General features: G+C 43.9%; 2 long non-coding RNA genes across 2 annotated transcripts in view; both read right to left on the minus strand.

The window, feature by feature from the left end:
• LOC144690650 (uncharacterized) overlaps window positions 1-19,886 on the minus strand; it is a 65,155-nt gene that overhangs the window by 33,962 nt on the left and 11,307 nt on the right. The gene's annotated exons all lie outside the window — the stretch shown is intronic.
• LOC144690652 (uncharacterized) lies at window positions 1,119-2,490 on the minus strand. The gene is made up of 3 exons (XR_013578927.1): window positions 2,385-2,490; window positions 1,391-1,468; window positions 1,119-1,232 (listed from the first exon to the last, which is right to left on the minus strand). It is a non-coding gene; the product is annotated as an uncharacterized LOC144690652 (long non-coding RNA).

Genomic DNA, 19,886 nt, shown 5'->3' on the forward strand with positions numbered 1-19,886 from the left:
TGGCTGCAAGCAAGCTAACCCCATCATAACCAAGAAGGCATGGACACAGATTGCAAAGGTGGTCAGTGACTTGAGGGAGTACTCAGGTGCAGTGCCACAAACCCTTCAGTTACCTGCTGAACTCTGGCAAGGTTACTGGGACTCCCATCTACTCCGCGATCCCCATTGGATCACAACATACAGCAAGAAAATCACCTGGGGGACACAACCTCGGAGCAGTTTGTCTCCAGGCCACTGACTCAGCAACTGCTGTTAATGTATATGGGCTGCCAAAAAGGAAATGTCATTTCAAAGCGGGAGGTTTTCCATGTCCGACTGAACCGCTTCATCACCCTCTCCCTCTTGTCCATGCAGGAGAATCGAGAACACGATATCTGAAAAAAGGGAGAAAACCCAGACTGGGAGCCAATGCTGCTCTCAGTATTGTCCATGGAGGAAAGGGCCATAGAAATTACCAGGTTGTGATAGAGGGAACGTGTGGGTGACAGCAAATCCCCCCTTATAGGTGCAAAGGGCCATGGAGGAGGCTCTCTCAGGAATATTGTGGCATTGGTTGTCATGGTGGTGGATCTTGGTGAATGATTGTTTTCTGGGTGTGGGGGGCACTTTAGATGGTGTAAGGGTGGCACTGAATCTGTGAGGAAAGCCTAGTCTGACAGCATGCTGTGAATTGGGTGCAGTGTTCAGAAACGTCACTGAGGGATGATGAGTGTCTGCATGAATTCCTATACTAAGCTTCTCTTGTTTCTCTCACAGGTGCCAGAGGTGTGGTCCCACCCCCAGGAGCCACGGATTGCCTCAGGCAACAAGAAAAGAGAAGCCTGCCTGAGAAAGCATTGTCATACCAGACTAGCTCATCAAGCAAAATCTCAGGTACTTTCACGTTGACAGTTCCTTGTGAGGTTTTAGATTCAGGGACACTGGATGAGGAACACAGCCCTCATGTGCAGGACGAGGTGTTAGGTGCAGTGGCAGCTGTGGGCCGTCCAGCACAGAGTACATGGCTCTGTATCTGGAGTGAGTGTAGAGCGAGGGGCCCTGAACAGGAGACTCTCGCAGGTGGCCCAGCGGCTGGAGGACATGCAGCTGAACCCCAGCAGCACAGACCTTCAAGCCAGCAGGACAGCACACCAAGGGCTGAGGAATCTTCAGAGGAGGATGAGGATCCCATGTAGTTTGTTGGAATCTCACCATTTTATTCATATTACTAATTAGCTTGGATATTTTTGTTGCTGTAAATGACCAACTCAGTGATTAATTTTGTCACCAATTTTGTTTAAATATATTTGCACAATATTTTCAATATCACATTGAATGAGGCAGTTTTTGAAAAGAAACTTGGTTGAAAAAAAACATTAATTTTCAAATCAGCTCAAGCAGATGGCCTTACCTTTGGGTCATTATCTTATCGCAGCCAAAACCGTGATCCACCCCAGTGACTGGGAGGGTGGGGGTGACATTCCTGGAGCTGTTTGGGCAGATACACACTATCAAATTTTTTACACACCCATTTGGCACTCGTGTGTGACTTTAGCATTCATGGACAGAGAGGTGACATGAAAAATTAATTGACTGATTGTTTTCACATTGGAATATTTTACAATACTGAACCATTTGCTCTCCTTTTATGTGTGTTGTGTTATATTTACGTGTATTATTTCAAATAAATGTAGTGGTAATATTCCTGGGTTTAGCATTAAAAATGTGAAAACAGACACGACTGTGCTTGAATGGCAGTGCAGTGGAATTTCCTGCATGATTTTCACTGGGTCACTGTGACTTCTGCTCATGTGGGTGCTACAATGAGAATTGCAGGTAAATGCACTCCAGACACCTGTGTACTCAGATTTGCTATTCTATCATCAAGAGAAAACCTTTACCAAAGAACTGTCAGTTCAGCTTCCAGACATACAGTTCCAATGTTATCTGTCAGAGTGACATGGTCTTCTGTAGGAAACAGTCTTCAGTTTTCTCTTTTTAAATGGATAATGTTTTCACTGTTTCTGTACTGTGTGGGTTTACCTTTAGTCATGGAGACCATGTTCAGGACTGCGCCACTCCCAACTTTTGCAATTTGGCTCAGTTGGAGGCAACTAAATGGAAACAAGGCTGCTGAAGCCATTCACATGACTCAACAATAACCCTTTTCTCACCACATGAAATCTCCCTTGTTCTGACCTAATGTTTACTACATGTTACCTGAAATAAGAGGAGAAATCTCGGACCAAAATAGCAGCCTATTCCGTTTCCCACCCCTCTGTTCCTCTACTTACTGCTTGGTACAACAGTCACACCATCTTACCATCTCCCACCAAGGCAAACTATAGCGATAAAAACAAAAAACCACTGCGGATGCTGGAAATCCAAAACAAAAACAAAATTACCTGGAAAAACTCAGCAAGTCTGGCAGCATCGGTGGAGAAGAAAGGAGTTGACGTTTCGAGTCCACATGATCCTTCAACAGAACTGAGTGTAGTTAGGAGAGGGGTGAAATATAAGCTGGTTTAAGGTGGGGGGGGCGGAGGGAGAGAAGTTGAGGGTGGGGTGGTTGTAGGGACTAGCAAGCAGTGATAGGATCAGATAATCAAAAGATGTCACAGACAAAAGGATCAAAGAGGTGTTGAAGGTGGTGATGAGGATCAAAGAGGTGTTGAAGGTGGTGATTATCCAGTGAAGCCCAACAGAAACTGGAGGAACAGCACCTCATCTTCCGACTAGGCACTTTACAGCCTTCCGGGCTCAATATTGAATTCAACAACTTTAGATCTTAAACTCCCTCCCCCCATCCCCACCCCGTTTCTTCCCCCTCCGTTTTGATTTTTTCAAAAATTTATATAGATTCTTCTTTTCCCACCTATTTCCATTATTTTTAAATCTACAACTAATACCTTGTCAGTCTTTCCACCCCACCGCCACTAGAGCTGTACCTTGAGTGTCCTGCCATCCATTCTTAATTAACACTTTTCTTAGATAATATCACCACCTTCAACACCTCTTTGATCCTTTTGTCTGTGACATCTTTTGATTATCTGCTCCTATCACTGCTTGCGTGTCCCTACAACCACCCCACCCTCAACTTCTCTCTCCCCCCGCCCCCCACACCTTAGACCAGCTTATATTTCAGTCCTCTCCTAACTATACTCAGTTCTGTTCAAGGGTCATGTGGACTCGAAACGTCAACTCCTTTCTTCTCCACCGATGCTGCTGAATTATAGCGATGTCCAGAATTCTGCTTATAATACTACCATCAGACCAGCCACAACATGTACATTATGACATTAGCTATTACAGATTTTGTGATACCATTTCTTCCTGCATGTGAAGCATTAATGGATATAAAAGGTAGGAGCCATTCTACTTGCTGACCAGCTCTGCAATAGTGTCTAAATAGTGATAAGAAATTTGCTTATTTCCAAAAGCAGGAGCCAGAGAGTATCTCAGTTTAAGTTGTTTTGTTATCTGGGCAGAATTGTTTAGTTGGTGAGCGGGCTTGGTGGGAGCAGGTAAGGGCAGTTACGGAGCCAATTGCCGCCCCTGATCAGCTCCATGTCACCATTTTACGCGGGCGTGCCAATTAAGGGCCGCCCAGCGTAAGACACGAGCAGTAGCTGGCAGGGGGAGGAGGGAATTTGGGGCATGCGCTCTTTCACGCTTGCACATGAAAGGACGCTTCAATATCTCTGAGGCACAGAGCTGCCTTAGAGAGATTGAAGGGCTTCTGAAATTATGAAATAAAAGGTTTATAAATTGATTTAAACATATACCCTCATGTGTCACATGAGATTGGACACATTTTTATTTCCATGAAAATGTATTTATTTGTTTAATAAAAGCTTTAGGAAACCTCATCTCGCTTGTGGATGAGGTTTCCTAAAAAAAGCGAAGGCCGCTTGACCTCAAACGTAAGGTTGGACAGGCAGCATAAACAATCACAATAATTACTTTGTTAATGGTCTTAATAGGCTGTTTACATTTCAGCTGCCGCACAGCTGACTCCGGCGCGTGCCTGCCAAACAAAATATTGCGGGACTTCGCGATGATGCCGGGACGCATGCCTGATGTCATTGCGCGTCATTTTACGCGTTGGCATGTCGGGCCCGCCCCCGCACACCAACTGAAAAGTCCTGTCCCTGGCGTCATATTTCAGGGTTTGTGACTGTTGATCGAGGAGGAATTTCAACTCAATTGATATTTAATTATTTAATTAAATTGAGCTCACAAGAATTTAAAGTCATAGAGGACATGCTGCTTTTGAGAATGCACTTCAGGTTGGAACTAAATGGCTGGAGAAATGTGGGACTAAATTGAATAGCCGCTGGCAATGGGTGCAGGGATTTCAATGCATGATTACCCTGTACCTGTTCATAGAACTGCAGGCAGATTGGCAAATTTGTATTGCCTGCTCATTATAATGATTTCTATAGGCAATGTTATGCCCACAGCCAGTGTTAATTGCTGCGCAAAACAAATCCCAGAGGGAAACTTGGCTTACAGACCACAACCTTTTTTTTGTATTCTGAAAATGAGAAGGCATACTGATCTCAGCAGCAAGGAGTCCAGTAACATTTCTTGGATTTTCAAAATTAAAAGTAACAGTTTTATTGACAAGAAAAGAAGAAAACTTAAGCACACAAGATTATAGATACACTGTTAAACTTAGTCTTACAAACCATTCCCCCAAAAAGACACTCTAATTGGTCAGACCCACAAGTAAACACCTTCCAGGCAACACTATCTTATAGAAGTTTAACTAGAAAAATCCATTAATGTTACCCAAGGCAAACTGCTGTAGCTTTAATAATGGCATATCACATGAACTGTAAGTCTCTTCCAATCTGCTGTGGGAATTCAAACTTCAGAATAAAACTGCTTTTTGCAGCCTAAGACTTTTCTGGCTTGACTGAATGACTGATTCAAACCTGCATCTTCTCCCAAACCAGAGCCACAGCTCCCAACTCAGCTCCAGCTCAACAGCAGCTTAGCTCCAGCTCTACCTCAACCAGCTTAGCTCCTCACAGTAACTCTAAAATACCCTTTTTTCCCTTTTATCTCAGATTCCATTGTTCTCACACCTCTTTGCAACTCAAATACTTCCAAATATAAAATATTTCATGCCTCTATTTTGTCTTTGCTTTTCGGTCAATAAAATATAATATCCCCACTTCTACTTACCTATGGAACTCCTGCAAGATGCAAACATGTTTACTGTTATATCATATCTGACTTCCCTTTGATATTCAAACAAACTCTCAACTTATCTAAAAAATCCAAATTTTAGATCTAACCTAATTACTTGTACCTCAAACCTAACACCTCTATCCTTTTTATGTTTTAAACCAACCCCCCCACCACCCGACAACCTGTCCCTTATTAATCTCTGCCCAGCTTAATTAAATCATACACACACACACACACACACACACACACACACACAGCCTTCTAAACAGAATAACATGACATTCCCCAAAAATATTTTTAATATAACTTCCATTTCTCACACCAGCCACTCCTAAACATGTTCAAGCATCAGCAGGGGCCACAATATTGTTGCTTTCTTCCTTAAAACTGACCTGCACTATTTAAAGTTAGTCGTACCTCTTAAAGGGAAGGTGCATCGTGGCTTCTGGAGATGCTGAGTTCATGGGGAGTCAGGCTGTGCAACAATGGCTGACCATGTGACAGCACACATTCCAAAGGTTTCAGGTTTTTACTGGGAATATTGATGGAGCTGGTGGGAGGGAGAGATCTCCTGTACCTGTGGGAGTGGGTGGGTCGGTGTGGGATTTGCAGGAGGCCCCCCAACACACAATTAGAAGACAGGGGGGCAGATAGCCACAGTGGTCAATGCTAGAAGATTAGCCCCAAGGTCCTGGATGTAATGCTGCAAGAGGTTTAATGACCTCATGAGTGATTAAGGTCAGTGAATGCATCTTCAAATATCATACCATAAAATCTGCACCAACAATCTCAATCATTGCTCAACTCACCACAGCCCCAATACTCACCTAACAATGATCCCTACCAATCTGGATTCAAACCTAACATTCATATGCTTCCCCTCACCTTCACACACTTAGCACTCATATTCCCTCACCCCACAACTTTGGCTGAGAAGCTGCAGGTGGTGTAAACATTCACTTCATACTTTCTCTTCTCCTCTCATCATGACCCAAAGCTTGTCCTTTTTTCTGTTTAGATACCCAAGAACTTCAACCTGCCCTGCAAATGGTGGAAGATTAAGAAGCAGTGATGATGCAGCCACACTAGCAGTCACTTTCACACTCACAGCTCGGATATTGGCACTGTGCACATCTTAAAACATAGCAGAAGGCAGGACCTGCACATCATGAGACTCCAGGCACATGTGCATTGCAGCCAAGCCAGGCTGTAAGGGTAGAACAATTACAAACAAGTTTTAACTACAGACTTATTTAAATACTTCAGTAACTTAGAGAGCAAGTTCATTACAGCACAACAAAGGTACAACAAATGTTAGAAATAATCCTACACCATCTCCGAATTATGGACAATTGCATGGAAGCTTTAAAATTATCACCATCTTCCTTCAATTTCTCATTGGCCACCTTTGAGCTGGGATGTTTCATAATCTCCTTTCAGAGTTACACTTTATTCTTTCCCTTGCAAAAATATACTTTGAATGAAATGCAGCAATGTATTGTTCAAAGTGGGACAGTTACCAAGGCATCAATTTATTCCAGAAAAATGGTGACTCCTTGGGCAACCTGCAGAGAAGCAACAGTTAGTGTGGAAACCAGGCATATTCTTTTGAAGGAAAAAAGAAAATCTAATATGCTCTGGATGACAAGAGAAATAAAAATTAAAAAGAAGCAAATAAAGGTTCTTACGACTAATGTCACAAACTGGATTCAGTTAATAATAACCAGGAAGGTCATACAAAGGATCGAATTGAAAAAGTTAATCCCAGAGACAACGAGAGGTTACAAGCAAATTTTATCTGGCAACATTACATTGAACACTAAACATTTTCTAAAACATAAGTTTATGTGGTCGACAAGGGAAACATTGGAGCTACAAAGGACCTAAAGGGAAATCTTAATGTCGAGACACAGAACGTGGCTAAGATAAAACATCTATTCTTCTGTTTTCAGAAAATAATTCGATGATGTGAAAGTTACACTGAAAGAGAAGGGAGAATTCATGCATGAGACAGTAATAGAAAGAGACGATCGTTTAGAATCAGTCTCTAAGCAGCAATACTCACTAACTAATCAACTTACAACTTTCCTGTGATGTCACACTTTGATTTTTGTTTCCAAACACGGCTCTGACTGTCCACAGGCTCCACAGGCCTGAACCACTCTCTCTTGTACTTTGATAGTCCTGAAATCTTGCTCTCTCTCGTACTTTGATAGTCCTGAACTCTCACTCTCACTTGTACTTTGATAGTCCTGAACTCTCACTCTCTCTTGTACTTTGATAGTCCTGAACTCTCGCTCTCTCTTGAACTTTGATAGCCCTGAACTGCTCTCTCCTGCATTTTGATAGACCAGAACTCTTGCTCTCTCTTGCCGCTTTTATGGCCCTGAACTCTCACTCTGTCTTGTACTTTGATAGCCCTTAAAACATGGGCACCATAAAAGCGGCAAGAGTTTGGTGCCAATATAGGTGGAGAGAGTTCAGTGAGAGTTCAGGGCTATAAAAGTGGCGAGAGTTTGGTGAGAGAGGCTATAACAGCGACGAGAGTCAACAAGAGTTCAGGCTCCAAAAGCGGGTGGAGCACGAGGTTCAAGACCATAGAAGCAGCGGGAAGGAGTGAGAATTCAGGACCATAAAAGTACAAAAGAGAGATTGAGAGTTCCGGGCTATCAAAGTGCGAGGGAGGGTGAGGTTTCTGGGCTATCAAAATGCGGGAAGAGCAGCTTTGGGCTATAAAAGTGCAAGAGAGAGTGAGAGTTCAGGACTATCAAAGTACAAGAGAGAGCGGTTCAGGCCTGTGGACACTCAGAACCGTGTTTGGAAACAAAAATCGAGGTGTGACATCACAGGAAAGTTGTAAGTTGATTGGTTGGTGAGTATTGCTGCTTAGGGACTGATTCTAAACAATTGGCAAATTAAAAAAGGATATAAATATTAAGTAGCAATAATAAATAACAAGTGAGTAGCTGGCGAGTATTATCTTGTCTTTTATTTCATAGTAAGTTTTATTACGAATAAGGTATGTTAAATATTAGTAGAATTTATCGGTGTTAGTAAGGTTTATTAACAGTCGTAAGGTTTATCAATCTCAGTATGGTGTATTAGTATCAGTAAGGTTTTTTAGCAGTAGCAAGGTTAACTAATAATTAAAGAAATGGCAGGGCTGCTCCAATCTCAAGAGTGCGCATCCTGTGCAATGTAGGAACTCCAGGATCCTTTCCGTGTCCTGAATAGGGGAGGTGGTGGCATAGAAGTATTGTCACTGGACTCGTATTCTAGAGGCCCAGGATAATGCTCTGGGGACCTGCGTTCGAATTCCACCGCAGCAGATGGTGAAATTTGAATGTTAAAAAAAATCAGGAATTAAAAGTCTGATGATGACCATGAAACCGTTGTCAATTGTTGTAAAATCCCAACTGGTTTACTAATGTCCATTAGGGAAGGAAATCTGTCATCCTTACCTGGTCTGGCCTACATGTGACTCCAGACCCACAGCAATGTAGTTGACTCTTAAATGCCTGAATGAGGGCAATTAGGGATGGGCAATAAATGCTGGCCTAGCCAGCGATGCCCACTTCCCATGAACAAAAAAATATATAACCATTTGTGCAGGAAAGTCTCATCAGCTGCAGCAGCGTGAGCTCTGGGTTTCGGAGCTTGTGCAGCAGCTGGTGCCACTGTGGTGCATCCATAAGTTTGAGAGCTTTTTGGATAGCACATTTATAGATGCGGTCACCCAGCAGCTTAAGAGTATGCAGCATGAGAGGGAATGGGTGACCACCAGACAGTCAAAAAGAAATAGGCTGGTATTGGTATTGCAGGATTCCCCTGATCGCATCCCACTCTCCAACCCACGATTCAGTTCTGAATACTGATGAGGGTGATGGTTGATCTGGGGAGTGCAGCCAGAGCTAAGTCCATGGCACTATGGGTGGCTCAGCTGTACAGGAAGACTGGCAGATCAATAATGATAGGTTCTTTAATTGTTAGGGAAATGGATAGGCATTTTTGTGGTCGCAGACATTAATCCAGGATATTGTGTTTCCTCCCCGGTGCCAGGGTCAAGGTTGTCACTGAGGAGCTGCAGAGCACTTTGTGTGGGGAGAGAGAATAACCAGCAGTCCTGGTGCACATCGGAGCCAACGACACAGGTAGAAAGAGGAATGTGGTCCTACAGTCAGAATTTAGTGAACTAGGTGGGAAATTAGCCAACAGGGCCTCAGAAGTAGTAATCACCAGATTACTCCCAGTTCCACGTGCAAGTGAGTATAGAAATTGAAGGATAAAGCCAGTGAATGTGGAACTCGAGAGATGGTGCAGGAGGGAGGGCTTTAGATTCCTGGGATATTGGGACTGGCTCTGGGGGAGATTGGACCTGTACAGACCAGACAGGTTTCGCCTAAACAGAGCTGGGATGGAGTTCCTTGCGGGCAGTTTGCTAGTGTTGTTGGGGAGGATTTAAACTAACTTGGCAGAGGCATGGGAACCAAAAGGAAATATCAGGGAGGAATACCAAGGTGCACAGAATACTGGCAGAGATAGATAATACCAGAATAGGAATAGTAAATTAATAGGTGGGACCAGAATAAAAGAGAAAGTAATAAAGTCTAAATCAGGGTCAATGTACATACGTGTGAATTCACGGAGTGTGGTAAATAAGATTGGTAAGCTACAGACGCAGATTGCCATGTGGAAATATGATGTTGTGGTGATAACAGAGACCTGCCTCAAAGAAGGGCAGGACCGGGTGTTAAATATTCCTGGATACAGGTGTTCAGGAAAGATAGGAAAGGAAGAAAAGTGGTGGGGGGGTTGGTGGCAGTATTGGTTAACGGGAGCATTGCAGTGCTGGAAAAAGAGGATGTCCCAGAGGAGTCAAGGACAGAATCTATTTGACTAGAGCTAAGGAACAAAAAAAGTGCATTTACATTGCCCAGTGTAGTCTTTAGGCCACCAACTAATGGGAAGGATGTAGGGGAGCAAATTTGCAGGGAAACTACAGAGAGATGCAAAAATTATACAGTAGTAATAATGGGGGCCTTTCAATATCCAAATATTGACTAGAATTGTAGTAGTAAAGGGCAGAGAGGGGCAAGAGTTCCTAGAATGTGTTCAGGAAAATTTTTCCACAGCAGTATGCATCCAGTCCAATGAGGAAGGAATCACTGCTAGTCCTGGTTCCTAGGAATGATCAAGTCTCAGTAGGAGAACATTTAGGAGACAGTGATCATTGTATCATAAGGTTTAGGCTGACTATGGAAAGGGACAAAGAACAACCAGAGTAAGAATAATTAAATGGGGGAAAGACAACTTCACTGGGGTAAGAACAAATTTGGGCCGAATAAATTGGAGTCAAAGGTTGGCAAGAAAAATGTAGCTGAACAACATGGTTACCTTCAAAGAAGAGATAATTCAGGCACAGTCAAGGTTTATCCCCTTGAAAGAGAAAGGTAGGGTAAACAGGTCCAGAGCTCCCTGGATGACAAAAGGGATAGAAATTAAGATAAAGAAGCAAAAGTGTGCTTATGACAGGTGTCAGGTAGAAAATACAATTGAAAACCAGGCTGAATATAGAAGGTTAAGAGGGAAGGTGACAAATAAGAGAAACAAAGAGGGAGCATGAAAAGAGACTGGAAGCTAACATAAAAGGGAATCCGAAAGTCTTCCATAGGCATATAAATAGTAAAAGGGTATTAAAAGGAGGAATAGGACTGATTAGGGCAAAAAAGGGGATTTATGCATGGAAACAAGAGGCGTGGCTGAGGTATTAAACAAACACTTTGTATCAGTCTTTACCAAGGAAGAAGATACTGCCCAGGCCATGGACATGTCCCAACTCATGTGACAATGGGGACATGTTCGAGAAATTTTAGTTTTTTTAATTTTATATTAAAATTTTATTTTATTTTTCTATTTTTAGCTTTTTTACATTTGGAGCTGATCTTCCTGAGGCTGCACATCGATTTTGGGATTCCCCCCAACTGCCCGCACAGGAAGTGCATAGCGCTTCCATGCGGATGTCACGCTGGGCGGGCCTTAATTGACCCATAAAATGGCACCACTCGCCCAATCGGGGGCGCCAATCGGAAATACGCCTGTGCGCGCCCGCCCTTCAAGTACGCCCCCGACAGGGGGAAAATCCTGGCCTAGATCTTATAGTGAATTGTAGGCCTTGTGAAGACGCACTTTCAGCTGAAGCCATCCTTAATAACTCAGAGGTTTAAGTTTAACTCCAGAGTAAGGGCTCCAAGAGAGTCCATCGCAACCTATCTAGTGAAGTTAAAATAGTTGACAGAACACTGCGACTTCGGAGACACACTCAATGATAAGCTGTGGGACTGATTAGTTTGTGGAGTTCATGACAACGCCATTCAGTGCTATTTACTCACAGGGGTTGAAATCGACTTGTGGCGTGCCATGGAAATAGCACTATCCATGGAAAGTGCTGTGAGAGACTCACAGGTTTTACAACACATACAACATGGCGCTGTTCTTCATATGGAGCGGGAAACTACTGCTGGGCATGGGGCAAAAACTAGAGACACAGCCTTGAAGTGAGAGACAATATCTGCTGCCCAAAAAACAAAAAGCCCTAATTTCAGCATTTCAGCAGCGCCTCCGAGGTTAATCTCTCATAGATGTCGGGGTAACCATGTTCCGGACCCCTGCAGATTCTAGGAGGCGGAATGCCATTACTGTCATTAAAAAGGTCGTGTAATAAAGCAATGCAAGGGAAATTTGAGACAGCCCAAAAGGCAGCAGACCAAAATGATTGACGTGAATAATATAACAGAACCTGAAGCTGCCGATACCGACATCTATTCCCTGTATAATGTCACAGCTGTAAAAACTGAACCTGTTACTGTCACAATCCAAGTGAATGGGAAGCCACTAATAATGGAGGTAAATATGGGAGCCTCAACCACAGTGGTGGGAGAGCACACATTTAAATACCTAAATGATTGTACCCAGCCACTGAATCTGGAGCAGACCACTTCAATTGAAGTCATACACTGGAAAGTCCATCAGGTGAAGGGCATCACCACAGTACCTGTGTCCTATAGGCAACAGAGAGCCCAGCTTCCAGTGATCATAGTGACAGGTGAAGGACCTAGTCTTCTGGGCTGAGACTGGTTACAAAAAATCAAGCTCACTTGCTCTGAAATATTTCACGTGGGAACAGGAGGAGTTCCTGAGATGTTAAGGAAATACGAGAGTGTACATGGTGATGAATTGGGCAAGTTAAAAGGCTTGCAAGCAAAAATATATGTAGATTCTCAGTCAGCACTCCATTTCTGTAAGGCCAGAGCTGTGCCTTATGCCCTTAAGGAGAAGGTGGATGCAGAATTGTGCCACTTCAAAAATTTGGCATAATTCAGCCAGCCCAAGTTTCGGAGTGGGAAGTGCCCAGAGTCCCAGCAGTGAAACCTGACCAAACTATACGCATTTGTGGGAACTACAAATTGACTGTAAACAAGGCAGCCAAACTAGACAAACATCCTATCCCGAGGATAGATGACTTGTCCACAAAGCTAGCTGGAGGCAAATCCTATACCAAGCTGCACATGAGCATGCGTACCAACTGTTAGAGCTGCACATCTAAAGGTTATGTAACCATCAACACACACAAGGGCCTGTATCAATATACTCGCCTGCCCTTTGGAGTATTGCCTGCATGTGCAATCTTCCAAAGGACAATGGAGAGACTTTTGCAAGGATTTCCCAGACTAGTATTCTGAGCACAGGGTCAATGGAAGCCAAACATTTGGCCAACCTTGAAGAGGTTTTAAGAAGATTCTTATATGATTAAATAAAGAGAAATGTACATTCCAAGTGCCTGAAGTCACTTATCTGGGTCACAGGGTGGATGCCACGGGGTTGCATCCAGTAGACGAGAAAGTTAGGGCAATCAAAGAGGCGCCCCCTCTGTCCAGTGTAACCGAACTCAAGGGCAGGATTTTTGGGTTGCCAGGCGGGCACCGTGGGCAGGCCTGGGAGCGGCTGTGAAATGGTCCACTGCCCACGATTGCCCCCCAGCCACGATTTCACGCTGGCTGGCTGATTAACGGCCAGCCAGCATGAAAGGGGTGCTGAGAAGATCAGCCCTGCTGGGGTAGGAGAGGGAGGAGGGCGAGCGCAATGTCTGCGCATGGGTGTGGAGTGCGCATACTGAAAGCTCCCTGAGGGTAGGGAGCTGAAGGATTGTAAACCAATGAATGAAGGTTTCAAAAATCTGGAAAAAATGTACACGCAGTGGATTCACTCACCTTAACGTGTATATTTGAAAAATTCTGCCCAAAAATTTTTATTTTTGTTATTTCGCTGTGGAAACCTCATTGCCCCGTGGGTGAGGTTTTCTTAAAAATCCAAAGGCCGCCTGGCCGATTCGCCTGCCTGCCAACCAAAAGGTTGGATGGGCAGTGAGAAATAGCACTTAATTAATACTTAAATGGCCTTAATAGGCCTCATAATTGTTGGCGGCCTGCTACCGACTCTTGTGCATGCCCACCGACCAAAATATTGTGCGAGTGCGTAATGACGTCAGGATGCTCTCCTGATGTCAGCATACGCTATTTCACGCTCGGTCATGTCGGGCATGTGCCCAGACGTCAAGCTGAAAATCCTGCCCCAAGTCTTTTTTGGGCATAATTAATTATTTTAGCCGTTTCTTGCCAAACTGGTTAACAGTGTTAGCACTAATACACTTATTATTGAAAAAGAACCACTGTTGGTCATGGAATTTGCAACAGGAAGAAGCCTTTGTGAAAGTTAAGAAGCTATTACATTCATCACGTCTACTGGCACATTATGACCCAGCAAAAAAATTAATATTAGCCTGTGATGCTTCACATTATGGTGTGGGAGTTGTTATCACACAGGATGGAAGGTGGTTCCGGAAGGCCAATCAGCTATGCCTCCGGAACCCTCTCTGCAGCCAAGAAGGGTTATCCCCAACTAGGGAAAGAAGTAGTAGTATTCGGAGTGAAGAAATTCCACCAGTACCTGCATGGATGAAATTTCACCATTAAGTCGGACCATAAACCATTCATGAGTTTATTCCATGAGGATAAGGCCATCCCGCCAATAGCATCAGCAAGAACTCAAAATTGGGCTTTGATATTATCTGTGTAAGAGTATACCTTTATGCACAATCCTGGCTTACATATTGCAAACACGGACGCACTCAGTCATCTCCCGTTACCAGATAGCATTGTACATGTTCCAATGCCACAAGAAGTTTTATTGAACTTCTTGGACTCTTCGCCTGTATGCAAAGCAAATTAGAAATTGGACAACAGAGATCCAATTTTGTCGAAAGTCCAAAACCTTGTATTGGCAAAGGTGGTCAAATCCACCAGTGTCTGAAGAGATGAGACAATCCCATGCCCATAGAACAGAGCTCAGTTGTCAAGATGGAATCTGGTTGTGGGGATCAAGAGATGATGTCCCTTCGCAAGGAAGAGAGCCACTCTTGACAGAGCTTCACACTGCGCATCCAGGCATATCGGAGATGGAAATGCTTGCGCAAAACTAGGTCTAGTGGCCAGGCATTGACAGTGACATTGAAAGCATGGTCAAGCACTGTTTCCATTGTTGGCAACAACAGAAGTTGCCTGTTTCAGCTCCACTGCATCCATGGGAGTGGCCTGGTTGACCCTGGGCTAGATTACATATTGATTTTGTAGGTCCATTCTTACATACCATGTTTTTATTGACCATAGATGAGCATTCTAAATGGATGGATGTATATGAAGTTCGATCATCGACACCGTGTGCAACTTTTGAAAAGCTATGCCAATGTTTTAGTATACATGGCCTACAGGAAGTCATAGCTTCGGATCTCGGTACAGTTTTCACTAGTACAGAATTTCAGAGATTCATGAGTTTAAATGGAATCAGACATATTAAAACATCACCATATCATCCCTCATCAAATGGGTTAGCTGAAGGAACTGTACAAACCTTGAAATCAGGAATGAAGAGGTTATCTAAAAGTACTCTAGAATCTCGACTTTCCTGTTTTCTTCTCAATGATTGTACAAAGTCTCATTCAACTACAGATTCTACTCCATCTGAATTATTGATAATACACTGCCTATGTACAAGGTTAAATCTGGTGTATCTAAACTTATCGGGGAAGAAAGAGAAAAATCAAAGTAATCAATAATGGAATCATGGTGTTCATAGCAAAGCCCAAAGATTCACTGTCGGAGATAGTTTTCTTGTGGAATTTTGAAAGTGGACCTTGTTGGGTTCCTGGTACAATTGCCTAAAAAACTGGTCCCTTGTTATTCCAAGTGGAAGTGGAAGACTGAAATGTTTGAAAACATATGGATCATCTTAGGAGTAGAGAGACATTCCAATAACTTGATTGAAACATTTAAGACCCTGAGGTGTCTTGACAGGGTGGATGTGAAGAAAATGTTTTCTCTTGTGGAAAAATCTAGAACTAGAGGTCACTGTTTTAAAATAAGGGGTCGCCCATTTAAAACGGAGGTGAGATGAAATTTTTTCACTCAGAGGGTCTTGAGTCTTTGGAACTCCCTTCTTGAAAAGGTGGTGGAAGCAGAGTCTTTGAATATTTTAAAGGCAGAGCTGGATCGATTCTTGGTAGGCAAGGGGGTGATAGGTTATCGGGGGCAGGTGTGATGCAGATTTCAGATTACTATCAGATCAGCCATGATCTTATTTAATGGTGGAGCAGGCTCGAGGGGCTGAATGGCCTACTCCTGCTCCTTGTTCGTAGGTCTGTAACTCTCACACACACACTCTCACATCTTCCTCAGGTTCATATGCTCTCGAGCTCGCATCCCCATCCTGTCCACGGCTCCGCTTACCACACAAACATTCCACGTAGTGCCAGGCGTCCGGCTCACACTCTCTCCATCTGTTTTCATGCAGGAGAAGCTGGCTCACATCAGCAGGGAGAGGTCCCAGGCTGGGGGTGGAGTGGCCCACATTAGGCCCCTCACTCACTCTGAGAAGCGTGCCACTGCACTGACTGGTGAGGACGTGGACCGTGCCTGCAGTGACGGTGAGATCGGCGGCGAACACCCATGTGAGGATCCTGCACCACATCATCCCTCTCTCAACACAACTGAGAGTGCTCTCTCTCTCTCCTGCTTCTGACTCTGCTGCCATGCACTCATTATCTCTAACAAAAATAAAAATACCTGGAAAAACTCAGCAGGTCTGGCAGCATCCGCGGAGAGGAACACAGTTAACATTTCGAGTCCGTATAACTCTTCAACAGAACTAAGTAAAAATAGTGAAATATAAGCTGATTTAAGGGCGGGGGTGGGAGGGTGGGGGGGGGGGGGGGTTGTGGGGATGCGGGGTTGGTGGGGGGGGGTGAAGGAATCAAAATATGCTAAAAGGTAGAGAGAAAACAATGGATGGAAATACATTTTAAAATAATGGAAATAGGTGCGAAAAGAAAAATCTATAAAAATTATTGGGGAAAAAAAGGGGGATTGGAAACCCAACCCCACTAGGGATATCTGTACCTTGCTTGTCCTGATTTCTACCCTTAATTAGCACATTACTTAGATAATATCACCACCTTCAACACCTCTTTGTTCTTTTGTCTATGGCATATTTTGGTTATCTCCACCTATCACTGGCCCTCTATCCAGATCTACCTGTCCCACCCCCACTTAATCCACCTTATATTTCAGCTCTTTTCTATTTTTACTTAGTTCTGTTGAAGAGTCTTACGGACTCGAAATGTTAACTGTATTCCTCTCAGCAGATGCTGCCAGACCTGCTGACTTTTTCCAGGTATTTTTATTTTTGTTTTGGATTTCCAGCATCCGCAGTTTTTTGCTTTTAACTAATTATCTCTACTTTGGTTCACAGGGAGCTCTGCCAAGTGACCAACACCTTCAGCCAACCAATCCCTCAGCTCCATCCACATCCTCACCTCCTGCCAAGAGGACACCTCCTCCATTGAAAAGCTGGAAATAAGCAGCCTGGAAGACCCATCACAGCGCTTACCCACACCCTCCACCAGCGCAGAGACACACACCTCAGTGAGATCTAGATCTAGAGCAGGCACAGATTCACAATCTGGTGGTCACCGCACGGACACATGTCCGCAGCAGGAGGCAAGTTCGTGTGAGCTCCCCAGCACTTGGAGGACTGCTGGGGAAGAGGCATCTGTGAATTCTGAGTCAGATGGCGAGCTTCTAGGTTTGGCCTTCCAACTCATCCTGGAGCGTCAGCAAGTTTCCAGGTTGAATTCCATTTGCCAGTGCTCTGCCCACCTGACCAGTCCATTAATATCCTCCTACAGTTTACAGGTCATCCTCCTCACTCTTTACTACCCTACCAATTTTCATGTCATCCACGAACTTTTTCACCATACCCCCTGCAATTAAGTCCAAATCATTTATATACACCACAAACAGCAAGGGCCCCAGCACTGAGCCCTGTGGGACCCCACTGGAAACAGACTTCCAGTCACAGAACCATCCCTCTACCATCACCCTCTGCTTCCTGCCTCTCAGCCAATTTTGGATCCAACATGCCACTTTGCCTTGGATCCCATGGGCTCTTACTTTCTTGACCCGCCTTGCTAAAGTCCATGTGTCCCACATCAAATGCATTACCCTCATCAACACGTCTGGTTATCTCCTCAAAAAATTCGATCAAATTTGTCAAACACAACCTTCCCTTAACAAATCCATGCTGACTATCCCTGATTAATCCATGTCTCTCCAAGTGCAGATATATTCTGTCCCTCAGAATTCTTTCTAGTAACTTCCCCACAACCAAAGTTAGACTGACTGGCCTGTAATTTCCTGGTCTATCCCTTCCTCCCTTTTTTAACAATGGAACAACGTTAGCAGTCCTCCAGTCCTCTGGCACCTCACCTGTGGCCAGAGAGGATTTGAAAATTACTGCCAGGGCCCCTGATATCTCTTCCCTTGTCTCCCTGAATAGCATGGGATACTCCTCATCCGGGCCTGTGGATTTATCCACTTTTAAGGCCACTAAACCTGCTAGTACCTCCGCTCTATGTTAATTTCCTCTAATATTTTACAGTCCTCCACCCTGATGTCTATACCTGTATCGTTCTTTGCTATTGTGAAGATTAGTGTAAGGTAGCCATTGAGTACTGTACCCACATCTTCAGGGTCCACACAAGGATTACCTCTGTGGTCCCTAATTGCCCCTACTCTTTCCCTAGTTATTCCCTTGCCCTTTATATATTTAAAAAAAATACTTTGAGTTTTCCTTTGTTCTATCCACCAATGCTTTCTCATGCACTCTCTTAGCTTTCCTAATTTCCTTTTTAAGTTCCCCCCTGCATTTTTATAACCCTCTAGGGACTCTGCCATATTGAGCCCTTTGTATCTGCCATAAATTCCCTATTTTTTTTAATCCTAACCTTCATGCCCCTTGACATCCAGGGTTCTCTGGGCTTGGTCCTTTGTCTTTACGGGAATATATTTGCCTGTACTCTCGCTATTTCCTCCTTGAATGCCTCCCACTGCTCTGACAATTTTATCTGCAAATAGTTGCTCCCAGACCGTTTGGGCCAAATCGTATCTCACCTTAGTAAAATTAGCCTTTTCCCAATTTAGAACTTTTATCCCTGGCCCAAACTTATCCTTTTCCATAACTATCCTAAATCTAACTGAGTTAGGTCACTATCTCCATAATGCTTCCCCCACTGACACATCTTCCACCTGCCCAGGCTCAATCCTGAATATTAGGTACAGGACTGCCCCCTCCCTTGTTGGGCTGTCTCTGTACTGGCTAAAAAAGTTCTCCTGGATGCAACCTAAGAATTTTGCTCCCTCCCTCCCTTGCACACTAAAACTATCCCAGTTAATATTTGGGTAGTTAAAATCCCCTGCTATTCCTACTATTACTGCCTTATTATTCTTACACTTCTCTGAAATGTGATTACATATTTGATCCTCAATCTCTCCCTGACTGTTTGGGGGCCTATAGTACACACTCAACAGCGTGTTTTCCCCTTTTGTGTTTGTTACTTCTTTCTACCCTTATGGCTTCATTTGATGACCCTTCCAAGATATCATCCCTCCTCACTGCTATAATTGAATCCTTGATCAATATTGCGACCCCCCTTCCTCTTTTATCCCCCTCTCTACCTCGTCTGAATACCCTATAACCAGGAATGTTGAGCTGCAAATCCTGCCCATCTTTTAGCCAAGACTCGCTCATAGCTATGATATCATACTCTCATGTGCCTATCTGTGCCCTTAGCTTGTCTGTCTTCCTCCTCAGGCTCGTTGCATTAAAATACATTCCATTTAACCTTGCTAAACTCACTCCTTTCTTATCTAGTCTATGTTTCCTCTGTCTTCCAGACTCACTTACTAATATTTTAACTTCTAATTCCATCTCAGCCTCTCTCCCCTCTGAGCTACTTTTTAGGATCTCATCCCGCTGCCAATTTAATTTAAATCCGCCCCAACAGCATTGGCAAACTTCCCCACGAGGATGTTGGTCCCGTTCCTGTTCAGATTTAATCAATCCAACTTGGACAGGTCCCAACTCCCCTAGAAATGGTCCCAATGCCCCAGGAATCTAAAGCCTCCCTCCTGCACCATCTCTCCAGCCACGCATTCATCTGCTTTCTCCTTCTGTTCCTATACTCACTGCTGCGTGGCACAGGGAGTAATCCGGGGATTACTACTTTGAAGTCCTGTTTTTCAATTTCCTACCTAACTCCC

The sequence above is a fragment of the Cetorhinus maximus genome, chromosome 15, assembly GCF_964194155.1.
Source record: "Cetorhinus maximus chromosome 15, sCetMax3.hap1.1, whole genome shotgun sequence".
Lineage (NCBI taxonomy): Eukaryota > Metazoa > Chordata > Chondrichthyes > Lamniformes > Cetorhinidae > Cetorhinus > Cetorhinus maximus.